The sequence below is a fragment of the Equus quagga genome, chromosome 16 (genome assembly GCF_021613505.1).
Source record: "Equus quagga isolate Etosha38 chromosome 16, UCLA_HA_Equagga_1.0, whole genome shotgun sequence".
Taxonomy (NCBI): Eukaryota; Metazoa; Chordata; class Mammalia; order Perissodactyla; family Equidae; genus Equus; species Equus quagga.
The window spans coordinates 74,395,829-74,421,539 of NC_060282.1; the positions used below are offsets into that span (position 1 = coordinate 74,395,829).

At 36.8% G+C, this 25,711-nt stretch overlaps 1 long non-coding RNA gene across 1 annotated transcript; it reads right to left on the reverse strand.

Moving 5' to 3' along the window:
- Positions 1 to 4,254: 4,254 nt before the first annotated feature.
- LOC124228265 (uncharacterized) lies at positions 4,255 to 23,642 on the reverse strand. The gene is made up of 3 exons (XR_006885675.1): positions 23,541 to 23,642; positions 22,486 to 22,654; positions 4,255 to 4,366 (listed from the first exon to the last, which is right to left on the reverse strand). It is a non-coding gene; the product is annotated as an uncharacterized LOC124228265 (long non-coding RNA).
- Between the last annotated feature and the right edge of the window lie 2,069 nt (positions 23,643 to 25,711).

Below are 25,711 nucleotides of genomic sequence, written 5' to 3' on the forward strand. Positions count from 1 at the left end.
ACATTGTTTCTTAGTTTAAGCCTTTTTTATCTCTTATTGAAATCTTGCTAACCACTGTTTATCAAGGCTCTTTCCAGATGTTTACATATGCCCTGTGATCATCCCCGAGCTCTTTTGGTAAAATAAATTTTGATAGTTCTTACATTTTTTTCAGAAAAAGCAACTTTTAGATTCTTTGCAAGCTGTAAGCAGAAATATGAATACCATTCTTCATAGGTAAGAGTTTTAGCAGTCAAATCATTGTATGCAATATTTATGGAGACTCTAAGAGTGTAAGGGTATTCTTCCTCCAAATGCTGCCTAATAAACTCTTGAAAATGCATTACTGTTAATAAATTACTTCTTATCTTTCTTATCATGATGCATATATATATATATGTATATTCCCACGTCTGAGAACAGAAATATTGAACTTACATCAAGATAAGAGAGATATATATATAAATTTAGAATGCTAATCCAGGACCGTTTGAATAAGTTCTTGCCTGTTGAAAGATTTAATCTCATATCATGTATATCTGTATCTATGTGTGAGTGTATTGTCCAAGATGGCCTTAATCTTCCCCTCAGCTTGACCAAACTTTAGACAGGTTTATTCCTGACTGTAGGCCCTAACCATTCTTTTCTTAGAGCATTTACTTTAGAAAACTTGCGATTGTAAATTCTTTCTCTGTACTTTTCAGATGTAAATCTCCTCCCAGCCTCTTGCCAGTTTAACCCAAGAATATCTTTCTCCAGGACCTGGGAGTCAGAGAATCATCAGGAAAGATAGAGCTTTGATCTCCTAGTATCTATGGGAGGGTAGGAACCTAACTTATGTAAGTGACAGTTAGCAAACACAGATGACCTAATCTCGTTGACCAACCTCTCCTCTAAGGTCTTCCACTGCTTTTCCACTAGCTCATCCCAGGGCTTAAAAGCTCATCCTTCTTTTGTTTCAAAGCAGTTCAGTATCTTCCACCTATTACAATAGTCTTGACCTCTGTTTCAGTATTCTCTATTGAATACAGTTTAACTCCATCCAGTGCAGTTTTCTTCGATAAAATGTGTATGTGAGTGAGTGTGTGTGTACATATGTACCATACATACAGGGCCACTGTGGACCAATTTTGATTTATTTGTATTCTTTAGTTTCCTATAAATTCTTGCATTTAGTTTTCCTGGAGAATATTAAAAATGTTGCAAAGGAAATTTTTCCATAACACAGAATTAATAAGAAAAATTTTTCACCAACGGTTTAAAAAAACAATTGCCAAAGATCTGAGCAAGCACAAGAAAGCTAAGATTGCCAGTCTCTAAGCTGTTGATTACATTTGCCTATACAGAAAGCAGATTCTTCATTTAGTACCCTAGTCTCTAAGCAACAGAGAAAAAAATACTTATATTTAAAATGCATGTTGATTTATTTCTGTGACCTTCAGACCTTTTACAGTGATCCATAGTGAATATATTTTACACAGTGATCTAATATACACACACATACACACATCCATTTGTAAACAGACACTTACATAATTTAAAAATGTTTCAGAACAGGGAGCTTATTTTTACTTTGAACAATGCATACTAATATTTTTCAGTTTGATGCTTACTGCTACCAACTTACAGTGCTCACCTTTACTGTGTCTAATGTACTCTGATACTGTCTTCTCAACGTTCACTGCTCCCAGTTAAATTGATATCATAATCTATTAAATAGTGGTCTCTCTATAAGTTGGAAATCACTAACAGTGGAATTTAGAACTCATTTTTGGCATGGCCATAAAATGTTGGTAACAGAAAAATACATAAAATAAATATATAATTTAGGCATAGACCAAACATTGGACAGTTGCTTTTCCCAGAGAAATGGTTTCATAATGATTTCCAGGGGCTTTTGCCGATGGGGTTGTTTCTTTAAGAATCCTGTAGATCAAACGCAGAGTATACCCCTAAATTAAGCAATAAGAGCAGTGTGAATTCTAATTTGCTAAAACACTTAAAGTCGATTCTTGCAAGCAAAGGGTTCATTTACAAAATGGCAGCTGGTGAATCAGAGGGAAACTATGTTGGCTTAAAAACAAAAACCACATATGCCTGAGGAATTATTGTTTTCACTAAATTCTTCCTTCAGTGTGTTAATTGTAGGGTGGGAAGTGATTCATGTATCTCTTATTCTTTCTCTACTTTTTCATGCCAAATTCATTTAAGGTGGTTACAGAAATAGAAGAGATGTTTGTCGGGGAAGATATGGAAAGTAAAAGCAGAAGGGGCTTGGAATAATATAATGTTAAGTGCAAAAAAAAATAATTGGTTAAAAGATCTTTGTAAATTTTAAGTCATGGAGTCATGATAAACAGTACTATCAATGAGACTGATAAGAGGATCTTGATCATGCTTTTTTTTCTTCTCAGTAGTGACAACCAAAAAAAAAAAAGAAAGAAAAAATCACACTTAGATACAAATGGATGATTTGACATAACTATTTAAATCATTTGGAATTCAGAAAAAAACATGTTCATGTTGATAACTCATTCCTATTTCTGGGCATTATAGATGGTGAGGAGAAAAACATCAAAATAAAAAAAAATCCATTGTGTAAGCAAGCAAATTTTCCATAAACAATTTTATCGTTATTAATATAGATGATAATTTTTTAAAAAGTCAACCTCCTTTTCTCACGATCGTATTGATGAACCCTTTAGGAAATTGTTAATAGACAAAGATTTTGCAATGATTTCATCAAACCATTTTCCCCTTTTAATCCAACTTTTTTCTTTCCTTAGGGAACTGGAATGCAAGGAGAGAGAGTCTCTTCAGTAACTCTCTGGTTATGAATAATATTTGCAAAGAAAGTAAATTGAATAAAAGAAGGAGAGCCTGCTTACTGTCTCAAGCAGATGCATTTCCGCTTGCAACATGGAGCAATGCAGGAGTTGTAGCAACAGAGAGCTGAACTCAGATTACACTGCTGCCCACTACTAGCAACTTGGTGGTAATCAAAGTGACTTCTTGTTCCTGAGCCTGATTAATCAAAGGCGAAATGGAAATGAATAACAACTTCCTCAGTAGCTTCAGATGAAGATTAAGAGATGCTGCATGCAAATACCTGGAGTATCTTATATTCTCAATAAATGCAGTTCCTCTCTCCATAAAGGAAAAAATTCATTATTACTTAATGACTGTATCCACCTTTCACATCTCTAGCATATGAAGGATTCCAGGACAGTAATAGAATACTGGCTGGGCCTGACCAGACTTATTTATATCTGTTATTGTTACTTAAATTTAACACAGGAATTTAAAGGGGTAGCAAAACAAACATTTGAAAAGGTCTAAAGCCGTGTTATTGCTAAACCAGTGAAAGTTAATGGTTATGTTCAGTGTGTGGAGAAAGAGAGAATGAAATCAAGTTATAGATTTAAAAGAGAGAGGCCAGGAACCGTATCTGTCTGCCTCCTACCACTGTCTGAGGTGTCTGTATCTTTCACCCCACTTCTTGAACAAAACTGCCCCTTAGCCAAAGCTCATTGGATTAGGGTCTGTTCTGGGTACCGGATTCATATGCAGCCAATTTCCATACTGATAAGCCTGGCCAAAGAACAAGATCTTGTATCCTTGGAATTGGGCCACTGAGTACTAAGAGATTATTTGCTACATGTAGGCAATATAGGACCTCCGCTAGTTGAGTGACGGTCCTAGACAAAGAAGGAATGTTAAAGTTGGGAGGCTGGTGACGGAGGAAGGCAGTGGCAAAATCAATCTACTCTTTTTTTATTGGTTTAAGCCAAAACTTGAACATGCGTTTGTTACAAAGAAAAAGAAAATAAAAGAAAGAAGGAAAAAAGAAAATTGTCCTCTGTAAATAAATTAATAGTTCATGTGGGTGGAGCACTATTTTTCTCAATGTGTGATGCATAAAGGAAAATATTTGGAATTATGCAGACGCACAGTAAAATGTGGTGACGGTTTTAGAAAAGCCCATATTTTGTGTGGAAATTAAATATAGGCACTGGGAAGGCCCTCATGTGTACACAAAGACTGCCTGCACAGTGAACATATGGAATTTATTCCATCTGCTGTAAACTACACATGGCTTTCTGCTACATCCTTCATGCAGCCAGTCAGCAAAAGGCATGTGTGGCTGTCACCCTGCCTTTCAGCATATCTCCCAGTTTTACACTAAAAATTGACAAAGGCCAGCAACATGCCAATGGATGTGATGCAACTAAAAGAACTCCAGGAAATCTAGAAAGAACAGTTGACTAGAAAAGACCTGCATATGTAGTGACTGCTGATCGAACCCACGTGACGTCCTCCATCGGTTCCATCAACAAGATCCTCTGAGGCTGGGAACGTCACACAACCTTCATTTCTCATCTGTAGCCTGTGGGGAGAATGTTTCCCATTATGGTCACTTCCTGAGAATGCCACTAAAGATGTTTTAGCTTCCTATTTGAAATATTTTTGGCACCTTATGTATAAAAAGTAAGTGTATAAGGGTTTTTAAAGCTAACTGATCTGATTAAATAATTCTACTTAGAATTCTTAGTGAAATAATGAGCAAATATTCCTGAAAAAAAGTACCCATTATAAACAGAATTAAGATGAGTGTTTAAAAATATATTGTTGCCAGCAGAGCTCACTACCTCACAAACATTACCTTTTATTTTCTTTTTAAGGAAAGGAATATAAGTAACTTGGAAGGAACATTGATACTAGATACAACTTTGATTCCTCAAATTAACATGAAACCAGTAATTACTATAATGTGGTAGGCTCTCCACCAGACTCAACCCCACTTCCCACCCACAAATCAGTTCCCTTTTTGATTGATTCGGTAGAAGGGCCAAGAATTGCATAGATAAAATCCCTTTGGGACAGTGTTAAGGTACATCATTTCAAAAGAACAGCATGTACTTATGCAACCTAAATCCATTCTTATAATAGCATTCTGACCACAAAAACATTTTAGTCCACAGATATGTCAATTCAGCATTCTTTACTAAATTCACATAAGCAGTAAAAAGAAAAAGAAGGGTACCTAACACTGAGTTTATCAAAGACTTAGCCAAATACTAATATTAGTTAAGTAAAGCATAGAAGTAGGAGCATAACATGAAGATCAAAAACTCTGCAGTCACAATGAGCTAAATTTAATTCCTGGCCTTCGTTTGGATGTGTAACTAAACAGCTTAACTTCTCTGTGTTTCCTTTTCCTTATCTACCAATGGAATTAATAATCAGACCATTGTGAGAATTGTATGAGATAAGACACACAACACATACATGCTTGGATCTGTGTTGGGCTATCGAGCTACTGCTCACTATAAATGTGGCTAGTGTGACTTGAGATACGTGGTGTTAAAAACAATGACAGATTTCAAACACGTAACACAAAAGGAGGACATCACATATCTCATTACAGTCATCTCTCAGTATCCCCGGTATTTGTTCCAAGACTGTGCCCCCTATACCCCAATCCACGGATGCTCAAGTCCTTTAGTCAGCCCCAGTAACTGCGGCTTCCACATCTTTGAATTCTGCCTCCACGAATTCAATGAATCCCCGATCAGGCACACACTATGTTTACCATCCCTGGTTGGGTGAATTCACAGAGGCAGAACCTGTGCATAAGGAGGGCCAACTGAACTGTTTCACAGTGATTACATGTTGAATCGCAAAATTTTGGCTATATTGAACTAAAATATGTTATTAAAATTAATTCTGTTTTTTATTTTTTAACATGGATATTACAAACTTGAAAATTACATAGCTGTTTCTCATTGGAATTCTGTTTGACAGTGTGAGCAAGAAACATAGAAAGCGCTTAATAAACTGTAGGTAAATTAAAATGTAAGTTATCATTATAAATTTTGACTTGTATTGTGTTTTTCAAAAGTACAGCAAAATTAAGCTCTGCAGAATAGGAAAAGTAAAGGTGATTTGTCCTTTTTTTTCCTGAGGAAGCTTTGCCTGATATCATCTGTGCCAATCTTTCTTTATTTTGTATGTGGGTTGCCACCACGGCATGGGCGCTAACAATTGGTGGATGTCTGTGCCCAGGAATTGAACCCCAGGCACCAAAGCAGAGTGTGCCAAATTTAACCACTAAGCAACAGGGCTGACCTCGGTCATTTGTACTTTTTGGCTTAAAAATTTGACATAAACAGGCGCAAAAAATATATAAGGAAATAATAGTTTAAAGACTGTCTTCAGTTTGTACAAGTTCACATACGAGAAAAGCCAAATTCTATTTCGCGGTAGAATTTTTCTGCCTTTTAGGCAAAAACCAAAAAATGAAAACATTAATCGGCCTGCAAGCTTTTAAAAAGCAGATGTTTTCTGTGTAGAGTTTAGTTAAATAGATTTGGACAAAAGAGTTTGTTCTTTTTGTAGAGCAGGTTAACAAGTATGGTGCCTCTTCCCCAGGAGGGCCTGGAGAGGCACTGGCAGAGGGGTCCAGATCCGGAGGAAAAGAATCTCTGTGGAGAGGAAGACTGGAGAAGCCAGCAGCCAGCACTTAAAGAAGATGGGAATAGCAAAAAAATCATCAGGGTAAAGAAGGGTCAATGGCTGTTCTTTAAAAAAATAATAATAATAATCATTGATATTCAGTTTTAAGTTTCTACCTAATATATATTCTAAAGTTCCACTCCAAATCATTATTAGAAATCTGATTAACAGAAGAGCCTTGTGCTACTGTGGCTTTATGAGATTAAGCAATCTGGATGGTACCTTGAGCGTGAAGATGTTTACAAAGATGCTTAAAGATAGAGGCAAGCAAATATCAAAGATCACGAATTCCTCAGAAGTAGGAATTAAGTGACAAATGCCAATGATAAGAATAATCTCTTGGAGACTATATAGTACTAAATGGTCCACATCATGCTAGGAATTAAATCTCAATCTGTTTAATGAGATATTAAAGGAAAATTGACCTCAGATTAGGGAAGAGGTGGGACTTCCGGAGAACCAGCGACTAAATTATATTTACTAATGCATTTGGTCCAGGAGTTACAGGAATAATATTAGCTAGCATTTGTATATTGACTACTTTAAAGTTTACCAAACTCTTTCAAAAAGAGCATGCTGTTTGATCCTTAGGATAGTTATAGATAGGAATTATTGCTTTCTCCATTTTAAAGATTATGAAACTGACACTGTAAGAGGCTAAGTGACAGACCCAAGATCACTCACACATTAGGTAGCAGAAATAGCATCCTGATCTTCAGAGGGTAAATCTTATGTTCTTTCACCTCAATATATGTGCGATTCTTTTTTATTTGTCCTTTCAATTATGATCCTCTATTGTTTATGTTGCTTTATTCTTACTCCTCAGTTTGAATCAGTAGTAATCTTATTAGATGGTGGTGACGATGATAAAATTGTTGGTAACGATCATCAATTTCATCAACATCATCCTCATCATTGTCATCAAAATTGTCAAAAAATGCTTATTTTATTTATTTATTTTTTAAATTTTTTTTGAGAAACATTAGCCCTGAGCTAACATCTGTTACCAATCCTCCTCTTTTTGCTAAGGAAGACTGGACCTGAGCTAACATCCATGCCTATCTTCCTCTATTTTCTATGTCGGATACCTGCCACAGCATGGCTTGACAGCAGTGCATCATAGGTCTGCACCTGAGATCCGAACTGGTGAACCCCAGGCCACAGAGGTGGAACGTGAGAACTTAACCGCTGCGCCACCGGGCTGGCCCGCAAAAATGCCTATTTTAAATAACCAGCTATTTTGAGGTTCTAATACCCCTGATAAAGTAAGTACTGGTATTCCCAATACCAGAAATACTAAATTTAGGTAGACAATGAGGAACTTATGCAGCTTCACATATTATCACTACATTGTTGAATTTAGAAGACATTCTTTCACAAAACAGTTAGCGCACAGATTCTAAGTATTAAAAAGCCTCAAGATACTCCCAGTTTAGTTGGGGAACCACGTATGAAAAGTAATCAACAGGAGCTGGCGCTGTGGCTCAGGTTAAGTTCTCACGCTGTGCTTCCGCGGCCTGGGGTTCGCTGGTTCGGATCCCAGGTGCAACACTGCTTATGAAGCCATGCTGTGGCAGGCGTCCCACATAGAAAGTAAAGGAAGATGGACATGGATGTTAGCTCAGGGCTAATCTTCCTCAAAAAGAAAAAAAAAAAGTTAATCAACAGGCCATTGAGCAAACACATACAATTATGTAAAAGTTATTAGGGAGGTGTAGAGAATCATTATTGTTACTGTCAGAGAATATGAATAAAGGTTATTCTGGGTCATTAGCCCCTATCAATATTTTTCTGAGGAATAAGGTCTTCTTTCACAAGAGATAAGATGTAGCAGCTGGTGTTTAAGTTAACACACAAATGTCCAAGCGTGGAGATGCTGGTTTGTCTTTCTTTATTTTTCCTCCTGGAAAGACTCGTCAGAAGACATCAAGCTGGTCAGTTCTGTGTTTACATTTGACATTTTGGATGGTGATGAAATAGTTAACTTATTTTTATTTTTTTGTGAGCTATATCTATTTTATTTTTTGAATTTTCTAAGGGAAAGAAAATTCATAACCCTATTTATACAGACAAGGAGTAAGTGGGAGCTCCCCAGTCGACACCATAAATGTATTGGAGACATGGCTGTGAGGGAGATGATAGAGCAGAGGATTTGGAATCAATCAGAGCTGAATTTAAATTCTGGCCCTGCTACTAGGCACATGGACTTTCTCAAATTACTGAACTTCTAGAGGCTTGGTTTCCTTCTCAATAAAAGGGAAGAAAATAACAATTTTCAATATGCCATATTGAGACCTAAATAAGACCATGTTTATAAATGCCACCTGGCACACACTACGCATCATATAATATATAACATCCATAACAATGTAACATTAACATTATTCTTATTTGTCACAGAACAGATCCTCCAGGCTGATATTCTCCCCGAAGTTCTTAAGGATATCAAAACAACATTCCATGTACTTAAACTAGTATAAAATATGGCAATATTCTAATACTTGGAATAAGCACTCTAGAAAAGTATTTCTTTGTTCCTTCTTGATTCCATCATTTTTCTTTACTTGACAGATATGATCTTATTTCATCGGGTTTTTTACTCCATCAAGTACTGTGTGTGTCTCTTCTCCATGTATGGATGAAAACAGCCCTTCTGCAACGTGTGTAATTTGTAAGAATGCAATAAATGCCTCCAAAAAACACAATCTGGATCATCACCACAAAACAAAAGCATTGTAGCTAGCTATGCACAGAACCCACTAAACTAAAAGCAGCCCTAGCAAAACAAACCATTCTTTTCTTAAGCAATCAGTGCAAATTGCAAAAGCAACAAACATTTTAGCCACAAATGAGGGAGCCTCAGACAGTCCGCAAAAGCCTCATGTGAAATTTGCTACATACTACAGAAGTGGAAGAAACCATTTGGCGGTGGGGAGAGGTGGCTACAGCAAGATATTCTAAGAGATGCTTAGAACTGTCGAATGCATGAGCACCTACCAGAGTCAACATTTTAGTGGCAGGCACAGTAGTGCATTCCCACAGCGTGGGGCGTGGAAGTACCTTTATTTAATTTTGAAAAATAATATAGAGAAGTTGTGAATTTTAATCATATAAGAGAAGGCGTATTATAAAATAAATGTAAAAGATATTGCCAAGAAATTGACAACAGTTAGGTATTGAAGATATATTTAAAAATACGTACTCCAGAATCTGATGTGGCAATAAACGCAGGAGACTCTAAGCAATGACATTATCAATCTTTTACAATAATGTTGGGTGTTAGGGGGATCAAACCCAAAGCTCAGGGTATCATGTAAAAATTTCAGACATCCATGCAAAACATTTGAAGAAATGTGGATAAAGAAGCTACACAAAGTTAATATTTGGATTTAAAGCAATGCTATTTTCTTTTAAAGACAATAAAATATTACAAGATAGAAATCCATGAGAATGCTCAAATTAGTTGAGTTTAGTAAATATACCATATTCACGTAGTGTTAACATTTTGAAAAACAGCATGAGGTTAAATTCTGAATCCTACCCTCAGGTTTTTGATCCTTGCTATATATGGAATTTTATTTTAATATGAAACACATGGCCTAGTTTTCTTTGGTACTCATACACTGTCTTCACAGAATCAGAATTCTTCTTAGATTCATCTAATCTCTGTAGAACTCACCCTGGCTTCCTGGGGATGTTAGACATATCAAACCGAATATCTTTCTTTCCCTTTCAAAGATGAAAAGGGAGAAAGAGACAGACAGAGAGAGTTACATGAAGGGCCAAAGGGAGATGGACGAATCCTTCCATTCAGTATGTTCTGCTCTCTGTTGAAAACAGAAGTTAAATGAGCAAGTACTACACTTCAAGTTAAGAGAGACGTCTCACACGTGCACATGCACACACACATATTTCTTTTTCTTTTCTTTTTTTTTTTTGAGGCAGATTAGCCCTGAGCTAACATCTGCTGCCAATCCTCCTCTTTTTGCTGAGGAGGACTGGCCCTGAGCTAACATCCATGCCCATCTTCCTCTACTTTATATGTGCGACACCTACCACAGCATGGCTTGCCAAGTGGTGCCATGTCCCCACCCAGGATCCAAACAGGCGAACCCTGGGCCGCCAAGAAGCAGAAGCTGTGCACTTAACCGCTGCGCCACCGGCAGGTCACAACACACTTTTATTATACCACGTTGATCTTGAAGATGTCAAGATGGTTAGTATTATCATGCATTGTTTTTCCTCAAATGTGTCCTTTAAAATGTGTTCTCAACTATGGTTGCCACGGTTTGTGGTGAAATGTTTTCTGAGGGTTTCATCTCTAAAGTAATGAACCACAAGCATCTTATATTGGTATCTTCACATCATTAAAGGGTATGGCATGTTCTACATGATGAATATTTATTATTAATATATTGTTATATTTTAGTTAATATTAAGTTGCTTAATAAAAGAATCTAAGCATCAAAAGTTCTGACTTTCCCCAATGAGCATGCCTAGTGGAATTTTCAGAAAGTCTTGTGGTGTCCCTATTTAAGAATAACCTTTACCTGGACTGACCAAGATATGCTAGGTGTTAAGTAATAAGAGTTCCAAACAAGGTTTAATTTTTATCTAGCAGGAGTTTTATAAACTCTCCTTGTATTTAGTGCCAGTAAACTTGGAGACAAGTGGAAGTATTTCTTGCGCACTTGTGTATTATGTGAAGGATAGAGATGAACAAGGAGAGGCCGAAAGGCATTCCCAACTGGTTAGCCAGAAGAATTCCAGGCTAGCTTCTTCTATGCCCATGTCTCAGTCACCTAAAATGATGTCACTGTCTAGCAAGTGACTCCCTCACAGATGCAGAACTTACTGTCCAGGAGAGAGGAAATATTTATTGTCATGAGCACGCACACATCTTACTATTGAATACTCTGAATTATACAGAAGGCAATTGCCATGTAACGAAGGCTCAACTTTCCTATTTTCTGAGTTTTTGAGAAGAATGAAGATAAAGAAAGGGAAGATTTTGTGAGATGAGCCAAAGTTCCATAGCCCTCTTGTAAGATGCTTGTTGTGTTTGGATAAGCAGTAAAATGAGCAGAAAAGAGCTAGGATTAGCAAAGTATTTTATTATACCCAGGAACACAGGACCAACTCCATTCCAATTTCTCTAAAAGTTTCCGACACGGACAAAGTAACAAGGCGAGACAAGAAACAATAAACATGCCAACATTTTACTACAGTGACATCACAACTTGTAAACTACCCTTGCACAGCTATCAGCGTTGAAAGAGCTAAAGAAGGAGGAAGGGAGGGGAGGGGGAGGAGGAGGAAGGGTATGAAAAGAAGGAGGAGCAGCAGCTGTGGAAGTCAAGATGCCCCAACTGCATGAACTAGAAAGACTGACAAGGATATACCAGGAGTGAAGGGATAATTTTCAGAGCATGCTTGATAAATTGGAGAACAAAGTACCCAAATCAGGAACATCCTTTCTAGAAAAAGCACATTTTTACTGCAGAAGGCAGCCCACTTGGGTTTCATGGAGTGACGAATGAAATGAAAAAGCTCCAAGATTCGAAAATGTCGTTAGAAAGAATTCATTGTTGGACCTGAGAGTTTTATGATAGCTATTGTTTTCTTTTGCACAATGCTTAGTGATTACTGACTTACTTTATTTTTTTTAAATTGAGGTAAAATTGGTATATAACATTACATAAATTTCAAGTGTACATTATAATTTGACGTCTGTATACACTTCAAACTGATCACCACCAAAGTCTAGCTACCACCCATCATCATATAATTGAGCTCCTTTACCCGTTTCGCTCACCCACCATCCTTCTTCCCCTCTTGTAACTACCAGTATGTTCTCTGTATCTGTTAATTTGTTTTTTGTTTGTTTGTTTTGTTTTTTTAGATTCCACATTTAAGTGAAATCATATGGTATTTGTCTTTCTCCATTTGGCTTATGTCACTTAGCATAATACCTTAAGTTCCAACTATGTTGGCACAAATGGCTAGATATTATTTTTTATGGCTGAGTAGTATTTCATTACGTAAATATAAATATATAGCATGTTCTTTATCCAGTCTTCTATTGGTGGACACTCAGGTTGTTTCCACATCTCAGCTATTCTACGTAATGCTCCAATGAAGTTTTAGTGGATTTTCTTTGGCGTGTGGTGTGTTTGTAAGTCAGTATGCTGATGCTGTTCATGTGGGCTGTTCCTCACAGAGGCTTCAACACTATTCTCAATTCGCACAGTCTGCAGCACATCATTCTAAAACAGATGCATCAAGGTAAACCAAACTTTGCTCAATGCTGTATGAATGATCTTGCTTTGAAATCAACATGTATGATTTGTCTGTGTTGATATTTCTGTCTCTCTTTCTCTCTCTGTCTTCCTGTCTCTCTAGCTCACTCTCCCATGAGGCTGTGCTGTAAGTCAGGCAATGTGAGAGTTAAGGAAAAATTTCAGGAGTAACTCGATTATTAGACTCAGAAATACCAGATTGAAAGGGATTGTCAATCCCTTCGTCTTTAAACAGCAATTTTTCCCAAAAGGAATCCTAAACCAATTAAAAAGACAAGAACCTGAAAGAGAATATCTGCAATATATGCCAAAAATAAATTTTAAAGATTCATGTAATATAAAGCAATAAGAAAGAAACAAAAAATATAGTAGGTTGGACAAATGAGATAGCTATATAGAGAAAATGCACAAAAATGATACTTTGTGAAAATAAGTTTAGTTTTGCTAAGGATCAAAAAGGAAAAAAGAAACTAAAGCCTAAATATTACTTTACTTGATTTAGGTTGGTAAAATTAGAATGATGGTGATTTCACACATTGTATTGATAGAGATATAAATAAGTACAATATATTGGAAGGGAAATTAGTATGACTATCTGACACAACAATTTTAGTTTAGGAATTTATCATGCAAGAATACTCCCATGATGGAGAGAGATACATTTTTGAAGGAATAAAGAAAAAGTGATAAAGTAGATGATGGCAACAACATGAAATGATGCTACATGGACAAAAAAAAAAAAAAAAAAAAAAAAAAGAAGGAAAAAAAAAAAAAAGATTGAAAAAAGAAAAAAAAAAAAAAAAAAACACATGAAAGAATAGGAAAAAAAAGCAAGTTTGTAAAACTGTGAAATAAAGACATATTTAAATTTCATTTGGGGTATATTTCTGTTAAAATTGCAGATACAGAGATTATAAGCTCTCTCTGATGTGTCCTGTTGAAGAAATGGAGAATCTTTGAACAAAAAAATTGAACAAAAAATGTGTTCAAATGTGGAGCAGAAATTAAATCAAGCAAAAGAAAGGGAAGGAATTTGGGAAAAGATGTGGAAACAGTGCAAAAGCAGCATAATTATGGGAGGGAAAGAAAACACTGGAAATTTCTGTTTGGTAATGCAAAATGAACCCAGTTAACATTTCTCTTCTGGATTGTTTATAATATTGACAAATGCTTCGTGCACACACACATATTGGAAATAGCTCCATCAAGAGATAAAAATTAGGTTCATTAAGCTTTTAAAAATAATTTATGTCTCTCATTATCTGCCATAGCTTTGATTTCCTTGAAATGCTCCCTCAGGGGAGTAGGGTCAGGTCCTTCTGGATCATAGACACTTGGAAAGCAGAGGAGGTAAGGAAGGAGGAGTGGGAAGAGAGAGATATACTGCTTAACCTATTGTTATAGGGCTGTTTAGATTTGAACTTATTGTCCTATAAGCATATATATCATCCCTGTCCATTTTCAAATTAAACTATCCAAATGACATAGTTTTTAAAATATAATTTTATGATTTGCATAATTTAGAATGGCAGCTTGGGAAAATTAAAAGGAGCAGGGTGTTCACTCAAGAAAATCTAATTATCATGAAGAGGTTATTCAAGTATTTCAATCTGTTTATGGAACTACATCGTTTAAAAATAGACAGTGGTTAAGGTTTTTGATCGTTAAGTATGAAAGAATAATGAAAAAGGGGTATTTGATAGAATTAGTAATACTTGTAGCCTATCAGGCTGCTCTCCTAAAGAAATGCAATTGAGCAAAATGAGTGTGGTTGGAAACTCAGGCCAGAATAACAATTGCTTTCTTCAGATCCACCCAAGACTTAAACAGTGGCCATTCCAATTAGCATAATAGTTCAATGTTCTTTGGAAAGTGAGGTCTTTTGTTTGGGACATTTCCTAATTACAGAAGCTTGTTTCAAGTGGGATCTAATTTTAGCTTTGTTATGCCAAAAGAGGACTTGAAGAGTCTGTTTTTATTCCAAGAAATATTGGCATTGTATTTCCAAGTTGAAGATAGCGGTCATCAAATGTCCACAAAATTTATATTTAAGGCAAGAGAATGGAATGGCAGGGTATGGAGTAACTGCCTTAAAAAGCCAGTTCTCTGTTCAAGTTAATGTGATTGAATTGGTCATTGCCCTGTTAGTACTCTTCCCATTTATAAATGAAGTGCATGTACTAATAGGAATCCCCAAAGGTTTCGTAAAATTATGTGAAAATCAAGAAAGGAAAATCAAGAATTTGCTGCCAGTAAATTGTTATTACACAACTTAAAATATATCTGTGAACTTCAAGTGCGAGAGTGGCTTTTGTTGTTTTTGTTGTTTAAAAATTGCTGGTATTAAGACCACTTAGATGATTTCAAAACACTACTGTAAAGTGCTCTGGAAAAAAATGTTATTCATAGTCCCACTATTTGTAAGCTAAAATTGTTGCCTCCTTTTTATAGATGAGAAAGAGACAGCTATTCAGAACTCTCTAAGTGAGAGTCAGCAGTCAGTACATGATGCGTCCAGGATAAAAATAAACAAGTCTTCTCATTTCCAGTCCACATTATGAATCACAATGCTCCAGACAATCTTTCTAATGCTAAAATTTGGACTAAATTTATACCAATGAGGGAGCCTCAGGAAATAAGTATAATAGACATCACAGAAAATACGTCCTAAAAATTTAAGCATTTATAAGGAAGCAAACTTGTGTTTAACATATTGCTATAGGTGCAGAACAGTAAATAAAGAGCTCCTCCAGCATGTCTGGTTTGGAATGCCATCTCCTGGATGACCCCATGATCCCTGCCTTCTGGAATCTGAGCCCTTTTGTCATCTCCTGGTCTTGAGTGAAAGTTGGACTCAGTGACTTGCTTCTAGCAGGCAGAAGGCGGCAGAGGGGATGGAACATCACTTCTGCCAGGCCATAAGCTGCTTATGGAGCACCCACATGGCAAGAGGGAGGCCTTCAAACAACATTCACAAAGCGTCTAGGACCCTCAGTGTAACAACCCAAGTGGAACTAAATCTGGACAACCACTACACTCGTCAGTTTGGAAGTGGGCTTCCCCCATAGAACTTTAGATGAAGACTCTGCTTTGACTGACAACCTGACAGCAACCTTATAAGCAACTTTTAGCCGGAGGTATGCAGCTAAGTCAAGCCCAGACACCTGACACACATGAAATGTGAGATAGTACATGTTTGCAGTTTTAAGCTGCTAAATTTGTGACGCAGCAATAGGTAACTGATACAATGGATCTCCTTCAGCTTCTTCTCCAGCCTCACTTAACAAGGAAAAGTTAAAGGCTGGAGGATGGAGAGGTGAGATATCTTAGTTCAAGGTTAATGTGAGACACATTGAAGATGAAAAACTCTGTTTTTAGGGGAGTTCATAGCACACTGTAAATAATAGTACAATGAAGTCAGATGGAAGATCAAATGGTGAAGACCTAGAATGTGCAAACAGGACAAAAACACATTTTACTCCTATTGGCCGGAATGTCTTAGATACGCAACTCTGGAAGGAGGGTTCCCATGACCATGTTATGACATCAATTCTGTCCCTAAAAATATTTCACTTTGCTAATGGACCCAAGTCATTTAAAATAGGAAATAGTTAAAAATTAGATGCTAAATAGAAAGGTGTTTGATTTTTAATACCATTTTAATACAACAGTATGCTTTTCTTTTTGTAACATTGAATCCAGAATTATGTTCTAATAATATTTTAGCATAATAATAATAAGCATTCATTAATCACTGCATTAAGAGCTTTTTATTCATTAAGTCAACCATCAATGCTTCCAATAACTCTGGGAGATAGGTACTCTTACCATCCTAAATTTAAAGAAAGGGAAATTAAAGTTTAAGGATATAAAGTGATTTGCTGAAGGCACCAGCTGGAATCTTGTGGTCCTGGAATTTAAACCCAAGTTTGTTGTTAAAGTGCCATTCCCTAAACTCAACCCTGTAGTTTCTTTCTATAGGGTAGACGCTCATAATTAGTACCACCTAGATCCCAGCCTTAGTTTTTCACAGATTAACTGCATGTCACCATTACAACTGTTTGATTGTTGTAAGTTTAGTTACTACTACGCTAGATATTTGAATGAATGCAAGGGTAACATAAAAATGTCTTTAAAATTCTCCAGTCTACTTTGGGAGGTATGGAAACAGCAAGAGAAATTAATTCCACGTATTAGCAGTTGCTGAGCCATAATGACTTAACTGACGACCAGTATTTCAAAACTGAGGGCGATCTTGAAGAAAATGGTCTAGTCAGAAAAGGCTTCTGGTGTGTTGTGGAATTTGAGCTAGCATTTAATAATGGTCATGAGGTGGTTAAGATTCAGAAAAAGAAACAAACTATCACTTAATATCATTTTCAGTCCCTGGGCAGTAGCCATATCTCTCTAGTGATGTGTATCAGGTATTGAAGACAGATTTTCCATAAGGGACCTATTCAGATATTGACCTAAAATGTAAGAAAGTATTGGGAACTTCAAGAGAAATCTTGGGGTTCATGTTGTTCTGGAACAAACCTAAAGCAAAATTTAAGGCAATACTTGAAGACGATTTTTTTAAAATTAGATCCAGCCTAGAAACTCTGAAGAGCTATCTGAAGAACAATGTTCTTCTGTAAGAATTACTCTGAGGGTTTCTAGTAAAATCCTCTGAACTTGAAGATTGTAGTCCAAATCTAGAAGAGATCCCTTAGAATGAGTGACTGAGAGCAGAGAGTAAACCAAGTTGACCCTATATGGCAGGATCCTTGAGTTTAGAAGAACACACGTATTTGTTCATGGCTTGAGAAGCAGCCAAAGTCAAATACAGTGTCACCTTTACCATCACTGAAGCCAGCATGCCTATCTTAGATTGGGTTCTCAAGAAACAGACTCTGAGACAGACAGCTGTATTTGGAAGGTTTCTTGGGGAGTGCAATCGGTGGCTACACTGATTAGGAAATGTGGAAGTTAGGAACAGAGGGAGGAAGAAGTTTACCATCAGTACGGTACAATGGAGGACTCAGTCAATCACTTGGAGAACTCAATGGCTCTTCAGAATTATCCCAGCTGGAGGCAATAAGTTGCTGTATTTCATCGTCAGCCAGACAAGAGGTGTAACATTGATCAATACAGTTCTCTGCTTTCCAGGGCAATGTCCAGTGAAGGATGGAGATTTGAGACATCAGCAATCAATTTGCCCAGCATCTAGCAGAAGGTTGAGTCAGCCTAGAAGAGGGTAATTATATACAGCCCTACAGGGCCCTCTACATTTTCTCTAAGGACTGATGGTAAATTCCTGGTGAAAAGAGACCTAAAAAGAGAGTAAAAGAAGGATCAAAATGAAGAAAGGTAAGGTTAGAGAGAATTCTGTTCCAGCAGCCCAGCTCCTCAGTTCTCCAGCTACCCACACAGCATTGCCTTGTCCAGGACTATTGATGAGCTGTTATCTCCTGCACCTTCTGTGCTTTTGAACCTTGCTCTCACCACCAGTAATAACAGTAGAAATAATAGCTGCAGCTTCTTCTTTTTCTTCTCCTTTTCTGGCCCACTCTGAAATGAGTCTTTATCCAAACTCTGGATAACTGCCTCTGTTCTCAGGAGACGTGAAGGATACTCCTTTTCTTTGGGGCAGTGGGGTTCCACCTCAAGACAACGCATTAGAGCCTGCCAGTGTAGTTCTGATCCTGGATTTATCTGGCATAATCCACCCTCAAGTCAGGCAAAACTCTACCCTAGACTACAAGCACCAGAGTTGCTAAGAATTTTTAGATCATGGATCTGGCCTGTTCATCTAATGTACTATGTTTCCTTACAGATGAAGCAAATAGTAATAAGAATATAAAGAAGAACTGCCTCCAGATCTGCGTCTGTATTTATCTAGGGCTATCACTTGTGGAATGTTTTCATATGTTGCTTGGGCCAGTATGTTTGGGTAGACAGACACACGTGTCCTTGGGTAAGGGGCAAGAAGAACCCCACGACTTCCAATGAAATGGATACACAAAACATTGGAAAAATTTCTAGATTGTTTTTCTGTTTAGGAAATCTCCAGATAATTGCTCCAGTAACAGCAAAAGTAAACTGCGTTCATTTCAACATATATGATGTAATGTGAACTTCAAAACAATCCTGTGAAGCACTCCTAATTCCATTTTATCAAACTGAGGTTTAGAGAAATACATTGTTTTTATAAGGTCATGTAACTAGACAATGTAGACCGTGGGTTTAACTGCAAGCACTGCTTTTCACAGGAGCCACATTGTCTTACAAATTCCTCCATTCCTTTGTTTATATTGAAAGTCACAACTTTATGAAAATTGTGAAAAAATTTAATAAGCAAATATTAGGGAGTATGGTAAGCATTAAATACAAATAAATTTTATTTTACTTAATTTTTGAATAGTATTGCATTTTAAAAAACCATAGAAGCTAAAAAAAGTCCACGAGAGTGTAAATTTTACTCTCACTTCACCCTCCTTCACTGTTCCCACTCCTCCGAAATAATCATTTTTATTAGATTTTTTTTGTTCATCCTTCCACTATTTTCTTATTCTAATTCAAGGACATGCAAATCTTCTCCATGTTTGGACACCAAAAATAACATATAACCCCAATCTTTTATGTCTTGCTCATTTATACTTAATATTTCAAGGGAAATTTTCCCTATTAGTACATCAGAAGATTTCCCATCTTTTGTTTTTAAATAGTTTCGTAGTATTCGATTGCACAGCTACATTATAATTTAGCCAACCAGCCTCTATTGATGGACTTTTGAGTTGTTTCCAATTTTTTTTCCAATTAAACCTTGTTTGGGTGTATATCCCATAACCTTGCATACAAGAAAATCTGGATCATAAATTTACAAATTGATGCGTTAATGTGTAAATCACCACGATCAATTATCTTAGTAAAAGTAAGGTCTACAAAAGGTATTTTTTCAGTCTATCTTTGTTCAAGACTTTTGACTTTCACTAATAGAGAAAAATAATCTCGTGTGAGCTCTAATTTAATCTACCCAAGGAATGCTTTAGGATCTGATGTTCCCTGGCTCAGATGGAAATGAAGCGCTATCTTATCTTGTTTAACTGTCTGTGCATATAGTCTTCAGCATGGAGATCCAGACTCAGGGAAGAATCTGTACAGTGCTGTGTCCTGACAAAATACCATCACTAAATACAACTGTAACAGAAACCCTTGTTGTTGTTGCAGTTTTAACAGTAAAGCGAACTTCTGCTGGGAAATAGAGCCAATTGTTAGTCATATGCATCATTTTTAACTGTCAACATGTCCTTTGGCACTCATGAATTATTCCAGTTGCATAGATGTATAAGAAAGTGTGGTTAGAACATGAGAAATAAACTATCTTCCTATCCACTGACAGTTGAATATTCCAGAAATGCTCTAAATTCTTCTCATCATAATTCAATGAAAATTGGAGTTTCCACTGTGGCAGATTCTCCAGTGCCACTCTGCATTATATTTTTCTAGCTATCTAGGTAACCAGAACAGGACAGAATAAGAACTTGGTCACCCAGGAACCTCTAAGCCCATTCCTCTCTCAGGGACGTTCAGAGAGGGAATCAAATCCAATATGCTATTTTTCAGACAGTAAGATGATGTTTGGCTTCCCTGAAGTTAGTATTGAAATGTATAAGCTTGGAAAGTGCTTGCTCAATCTATCCAATTAGTAAGGAATTTCAGTAGTACAAATGAAAATAGGGTAATCAGAAAGTAACACTTCCAAAAATTGAATACCTATTATTTATTTTATCCCGGCTGTATTTCTCAAAGGAAAATATGACAGTTTAATATTGATATTTACACGATTCATAAATGACAGAGCAGAGTCAAGCATAAAATCAGGGTTTTCCCCTTTGGGACCAGTGCTATGAATGAATTGCCAACTTTCAACGTGACGGAAGAGTGTTGATGGACCTAGGGATAAAACCCAATCAAAAGGAATTCTGTCTTATCTGGATTCAATTTTAGAAAACTTTTGGCGATTTCCCCACAGTAAGTCAGCCAGCCAAATAAACAGATCCACTGAAAAGAACTTGTATAATATTTCTTGAAGTGGAGCAAATGAGCTGCATGTCATCTACGAGTATATAGCTGAGCAGAGTGTGTCTTCCAGAGCCATGTGCCTGTTAATGTATAAATATCTAAAGCATTCGGATCTAACCCTTCAGGCACCCTATTTTGCAAGGGCTATAATCTGTTGACGAGTCCTGGCTGAAAGAAACGGGAATTAAATAGGAAACAAAACCAACAAACAATGCCAGATAGACCTTTGTAGGATTGCAACGCATTTTAATAAATTTCCTGTTGGAAGGCAGCAGCTGCTCAGCTGAAGGCCTGGGAGCAGCAACTCTATAAAGAGCCTGAGAGCATCAGCGAGACAGACCATTTCTAACTTTAAGAAGTGCAATTTATGTGCTATGAAAGGACAAAAATCCTGACTGAAATTCATTCTAGATCTGATGACAGTTAAGATATTCCTAGAGCTGATCGGCAGCGACTTTCTTCTACGGCTCTTAGTTAAATTAAAGAAAATAAGGTGATATAAGTTAGTCATATTGTCCTTTGTGAACAGGATTTTTTTTTTAGGAAAAGAGTTACAATTGCAGATTTTAAACATGATGGCAATTTACCAGAAGTCAGAGATTAACTAGGAGGGTTAAACTGAACCAAGAAACCTGAGAACAGCCTTTCACCAGTGAGGAAGGCCAAGGATCAGGGACTGGAAGCGGTTGGCTAAAGCTGCAGGATAGCATCATTTAAATCCTCAACAGAAAGCAAATTAAACTGAGAGAAATCTTGATTGCCAGATTTATATGGACTAAAGCAGACAAAGTAAATTCAAAACTACTGAGAATTCCTGTGTGTTGAGAATCAAGACATGTCATCAGAGCAAATATTGAAATCTCTTAGAATAAGCAATTTCAGAGACTTTAGGGTGACAGATCCAAAACTAATTGAAAGAATTCCAGAAAAGAGGACTAGGCAATTTTAGGAGCGAGGGAGACAAGGAAAGCTGCAAGCAATGGAAATTTAAAGGGAAAACATCACATTTAACTTAATAATATGTAATTTTTCTTATGATTTATAGTAAATTTTATATTCAGATGAAAATGGTTCTCACTCTGCTCTATCTTTTCGCATCTGGAATAAAATAGAGGGATCTACTGCTCTGTATTTTCCACCTACACTTTTTAAGAGAAAATACGATAGCTTTGTTTACCTTTCATTTGTTCTTATTCTTCCCACAGAGGACTTCTGGCATTACGTAGCTCTATCATCCAACCTTTTGTCATAGCTCAGTCCAAGCAGACTAGGAAACATCATACGTATTGCAAATATCGGTCCTATTTTAAAGGCTAGAATTATTAGTGACAGGAAACTGGATTTTTTTTTTTAGAGGATGTCTAGTATATAGGATCTAATCATCACCATCTGACATTTGTAGGGAGGATATATTTGGTGACCAAAATACTTGACAGATTTTCTTTTAAGTGTGAAATAAAAGCCCACTGTTCAAAAGAGCCATGAAGACTAATGGAAATCTGACTGATTTTTTTGAGACTGGAACAAAAGAGATCTGTGAGGCTGTCACCTTTACCAGCACTTCAAGGGACACAGAAAAAGCCAGAACACTCTTAGGACAAGCTTCGGGACAAGCTAAACATATTACCTCAGGTGATCTGAATTTCAGTCAATGCTGAAAATCCCCTTTAAGTCAGGGTGGACCGAGGAGGTGTTGCCATCTTCTGCAGGAACTGACGGTGCTCCAGCTAATAGGGCTGTGGACACCTGGCTCTAATTAATGAAGCCACAGTAATGGGCCAAGGCACATCCATTACCTAGCATTTACAGAAAAGATGGGGAAATAGAGATTAAAACATACGAATGGTTCCCAGTGTCTCCTGGCTCGATCCACTTGATTTCACCATAAAGAAGAGGTTTGAGGAGCCTGAGAAATGCATGGAAGGTAGGGTTTGGTGTTGGCCAGAGAATGGCAAAATGACCTTATAGACTTTTCTAATTTGAGACCTTTAAAACTACGCAATTTAACCGAGGGCAAACTGATTAGAACTACGAGTACCCAGATGCTCATGAGCGTTGGACGAGGTTTTTGGCTGAGAAGAAATGGGCTTTTTTGTGACATTTAAATTTCAAGCTGAAGCTGCTCACAAAAGGCTGATTTATTGTATATGGGCTGCAAAATTCATCAAACGGAGCAGAATGTCAGAATATATGCATGTGTGCAAACTCAGACACACACACCCTCATAAGAATGCCCAGACATGCATTTAAGATGGACAAAAGGAGAAAAGGAATATTTTAAAAACCAACAGTTCCTTTCACCCTGTGGAAGAGAGCAAGAGGAAGAAGTGAGGGAAAACGTCCTGTACCTGGCATCCCCACTGCCAGCCTCAGCTCCCAAAGACTAGCAATAGGAACAGGACTCAACTCCTCCCACGAAATCTGACTCCTATTCATTTTAAACCCAGGTCTGAGTGAGTCAACTTCCAGGCAAGGGTTAAACAGCAAACCAGCTACCGGCCAAGGGAGCACCGGGCCCAGTGAAGCCAGGAAAGAACGGGGCTCCAGGTCCTAACAGCTTATGCTCCAAAGCCACGCCCTCCGGGACCTCATTAGACGCTCCCATCACAATGGGAAAGGATATATCAGAGCAAATTAAAACCCAAGTCATCTATAGCTTTTGTTGTTTCATAAAGAATTTACCACCGATATGCTCTTCGTTTCACTTTCATTGTGTCCGGAGCGTTCTATCATCCCAGCATCAGCACTCCTTGCCCCTGGGGTATTTCTGTTGATTGCAGTGACACCTACTGGTAGAAACACAGACCTTCCTAAGCAGGCTTCGCTGGCTAGGATCAAACTGAACAAGTTTGACGTGGACGTAAGGAAGGCTTTCTTCCCCTCCCTTTTATATTCCTTAGCTAATATAATACATAGTACCACATTAAAGGACACTCATAAGATTTCTTTATAAAGATCCAAGAATTGGTTAATTTTGCACCATTTCTCCTTGTCATTATAATCTTTGCCACAAGAATGGCTACATTCTGAGAAATGTTCTGTCCTCAGAGCAGTCATTGTCATATGAATGAGCTATCATTCAATTCTAATGCCTGAGATGTTTTATTCTTACTTCCATGACATTTGTATGTCAGTGACAAAGGCTAAAGCAAGAAAAGGAAATGATACAAATTCCATTCAGGCTTTACCCTTTTAAATTCTCATTTTGTGCTTTTTTTTTTCATACCGAGGTACTAAAAACTAGTTTCCCTCTTTGAAAAAATAAAGAATGAGGGAAGGAAGGAAAAGACAAGGAAAAATAACAAGTTTATGAAACCAAACCTCTGGTGTGCACCTCTTAATGGTTTACCTTCACATTTAACACACCAGGATAAATTGCAACTGGAGACATCAAAGCCAAGAGAGTGAGTGAGAGTCCTTCCCGCCACGAATCTACAGCGGGAACGATGCTTTGTTAAAGTTACGGTGTGATGTGGGAAGAGGCACACGACTGCAGAGCGTTTCCTGAATACAGCGTCCCTTGGATCAAACACAATGTGAAACCACGATCGACTCCAATTTTAACGATCTCTAACCCACCCTATTTCTATTTCCTCAAGATTCTTCAACAGAGACAATATTTCAAATCACTGAAAATTCCAGATGTTCAATTCTATTGTCTTTTGTTTTTCCTTCCAAAAACATTTTTGTAGTTCTAGTAAGTTGCGAATGGGGAGAGGTAAAATGGCAAAGCCTTCAAATTTAGGGAGTTTTAGATGAAACATGCATTAAAAGAATAAATTTTAATAAAGTTAAAGCTAAGTGTTAAGATATATGGTGCATATGTGTCACATCCATTTGCCATTTAGATGTACTATAAATAGCTACTTTTTCTTAAAATTCAAATATTCCAATAGAAAGTCATAAATGTTTTATTTTTAGGAATGTTTTCTCACTGGTATTTGAATTATCACCATGTGGCTACATTTTGGAGTACAATATTTTAGTTTCTGTGAATGTTTCCAGCTTTTCCTTTAAATACAAAAAAATGCTAAATGAACTCATATATAATACAAATGAAATCTTTCTTAAAAGTAGAAAATCTAACCATGGGACTGTTATTTAAGAAAATAAATATCTAAGATAGATATGTGAGAGTTAATTGACAAAGAAGAAATAGAGGCACAAAGTATTTACTAATCTTTAAACTCATCCTTAATATTTCTCTTAATAACTATTCCATGTGTAGAAGAAGATATTTCCTGAAGTTATGCTTAAGAATCATATTTCTATTGTTTAACATTTCAGCTAAAAAAACGAAGCTCCACATTTTTTTAGGCACCTGACTAATACTATTTGTAGCTGAAAGATTTTTGAGCTTTAATAATTACGTAAACAGTGTGAGTACTTCCTTTAATTACAAAAGTTAGTTTGTTTTCTCAGAACGATGTTCTCAGAAATTGAACCATGATATTGAAGTGTGAAGCTAGGTGGAATGCAATAATGTTAACTCCATAATGTTAGCTATGGTGACAATAAACCAGATTAGAATATCTAAGTCAAAAAATTTTAAAACAAAACAAAACACATGGATTTTCCTGTATCTCAAGGGGTAGCATACTGTGTGAGCTTTGATCCTATGATAAATTACTGCCCATACCTCTCCATGAAGTGGTATCTCTCCATCTCGCTTCAGTTTGAGCTTAACTTGCAGTTTCTTTTGGCTCTGGGAAACATAACATTTAGTAGGCAATTTTGTGGGTTTTTGCAGTACACACATCAAGGGGTAAATTATCATAGCAACTCAAATAAAACATTCCTATTTTCAACATTGTATTTTGATGACTTTTCACTGCTTTTTCTTCCAAAACTAT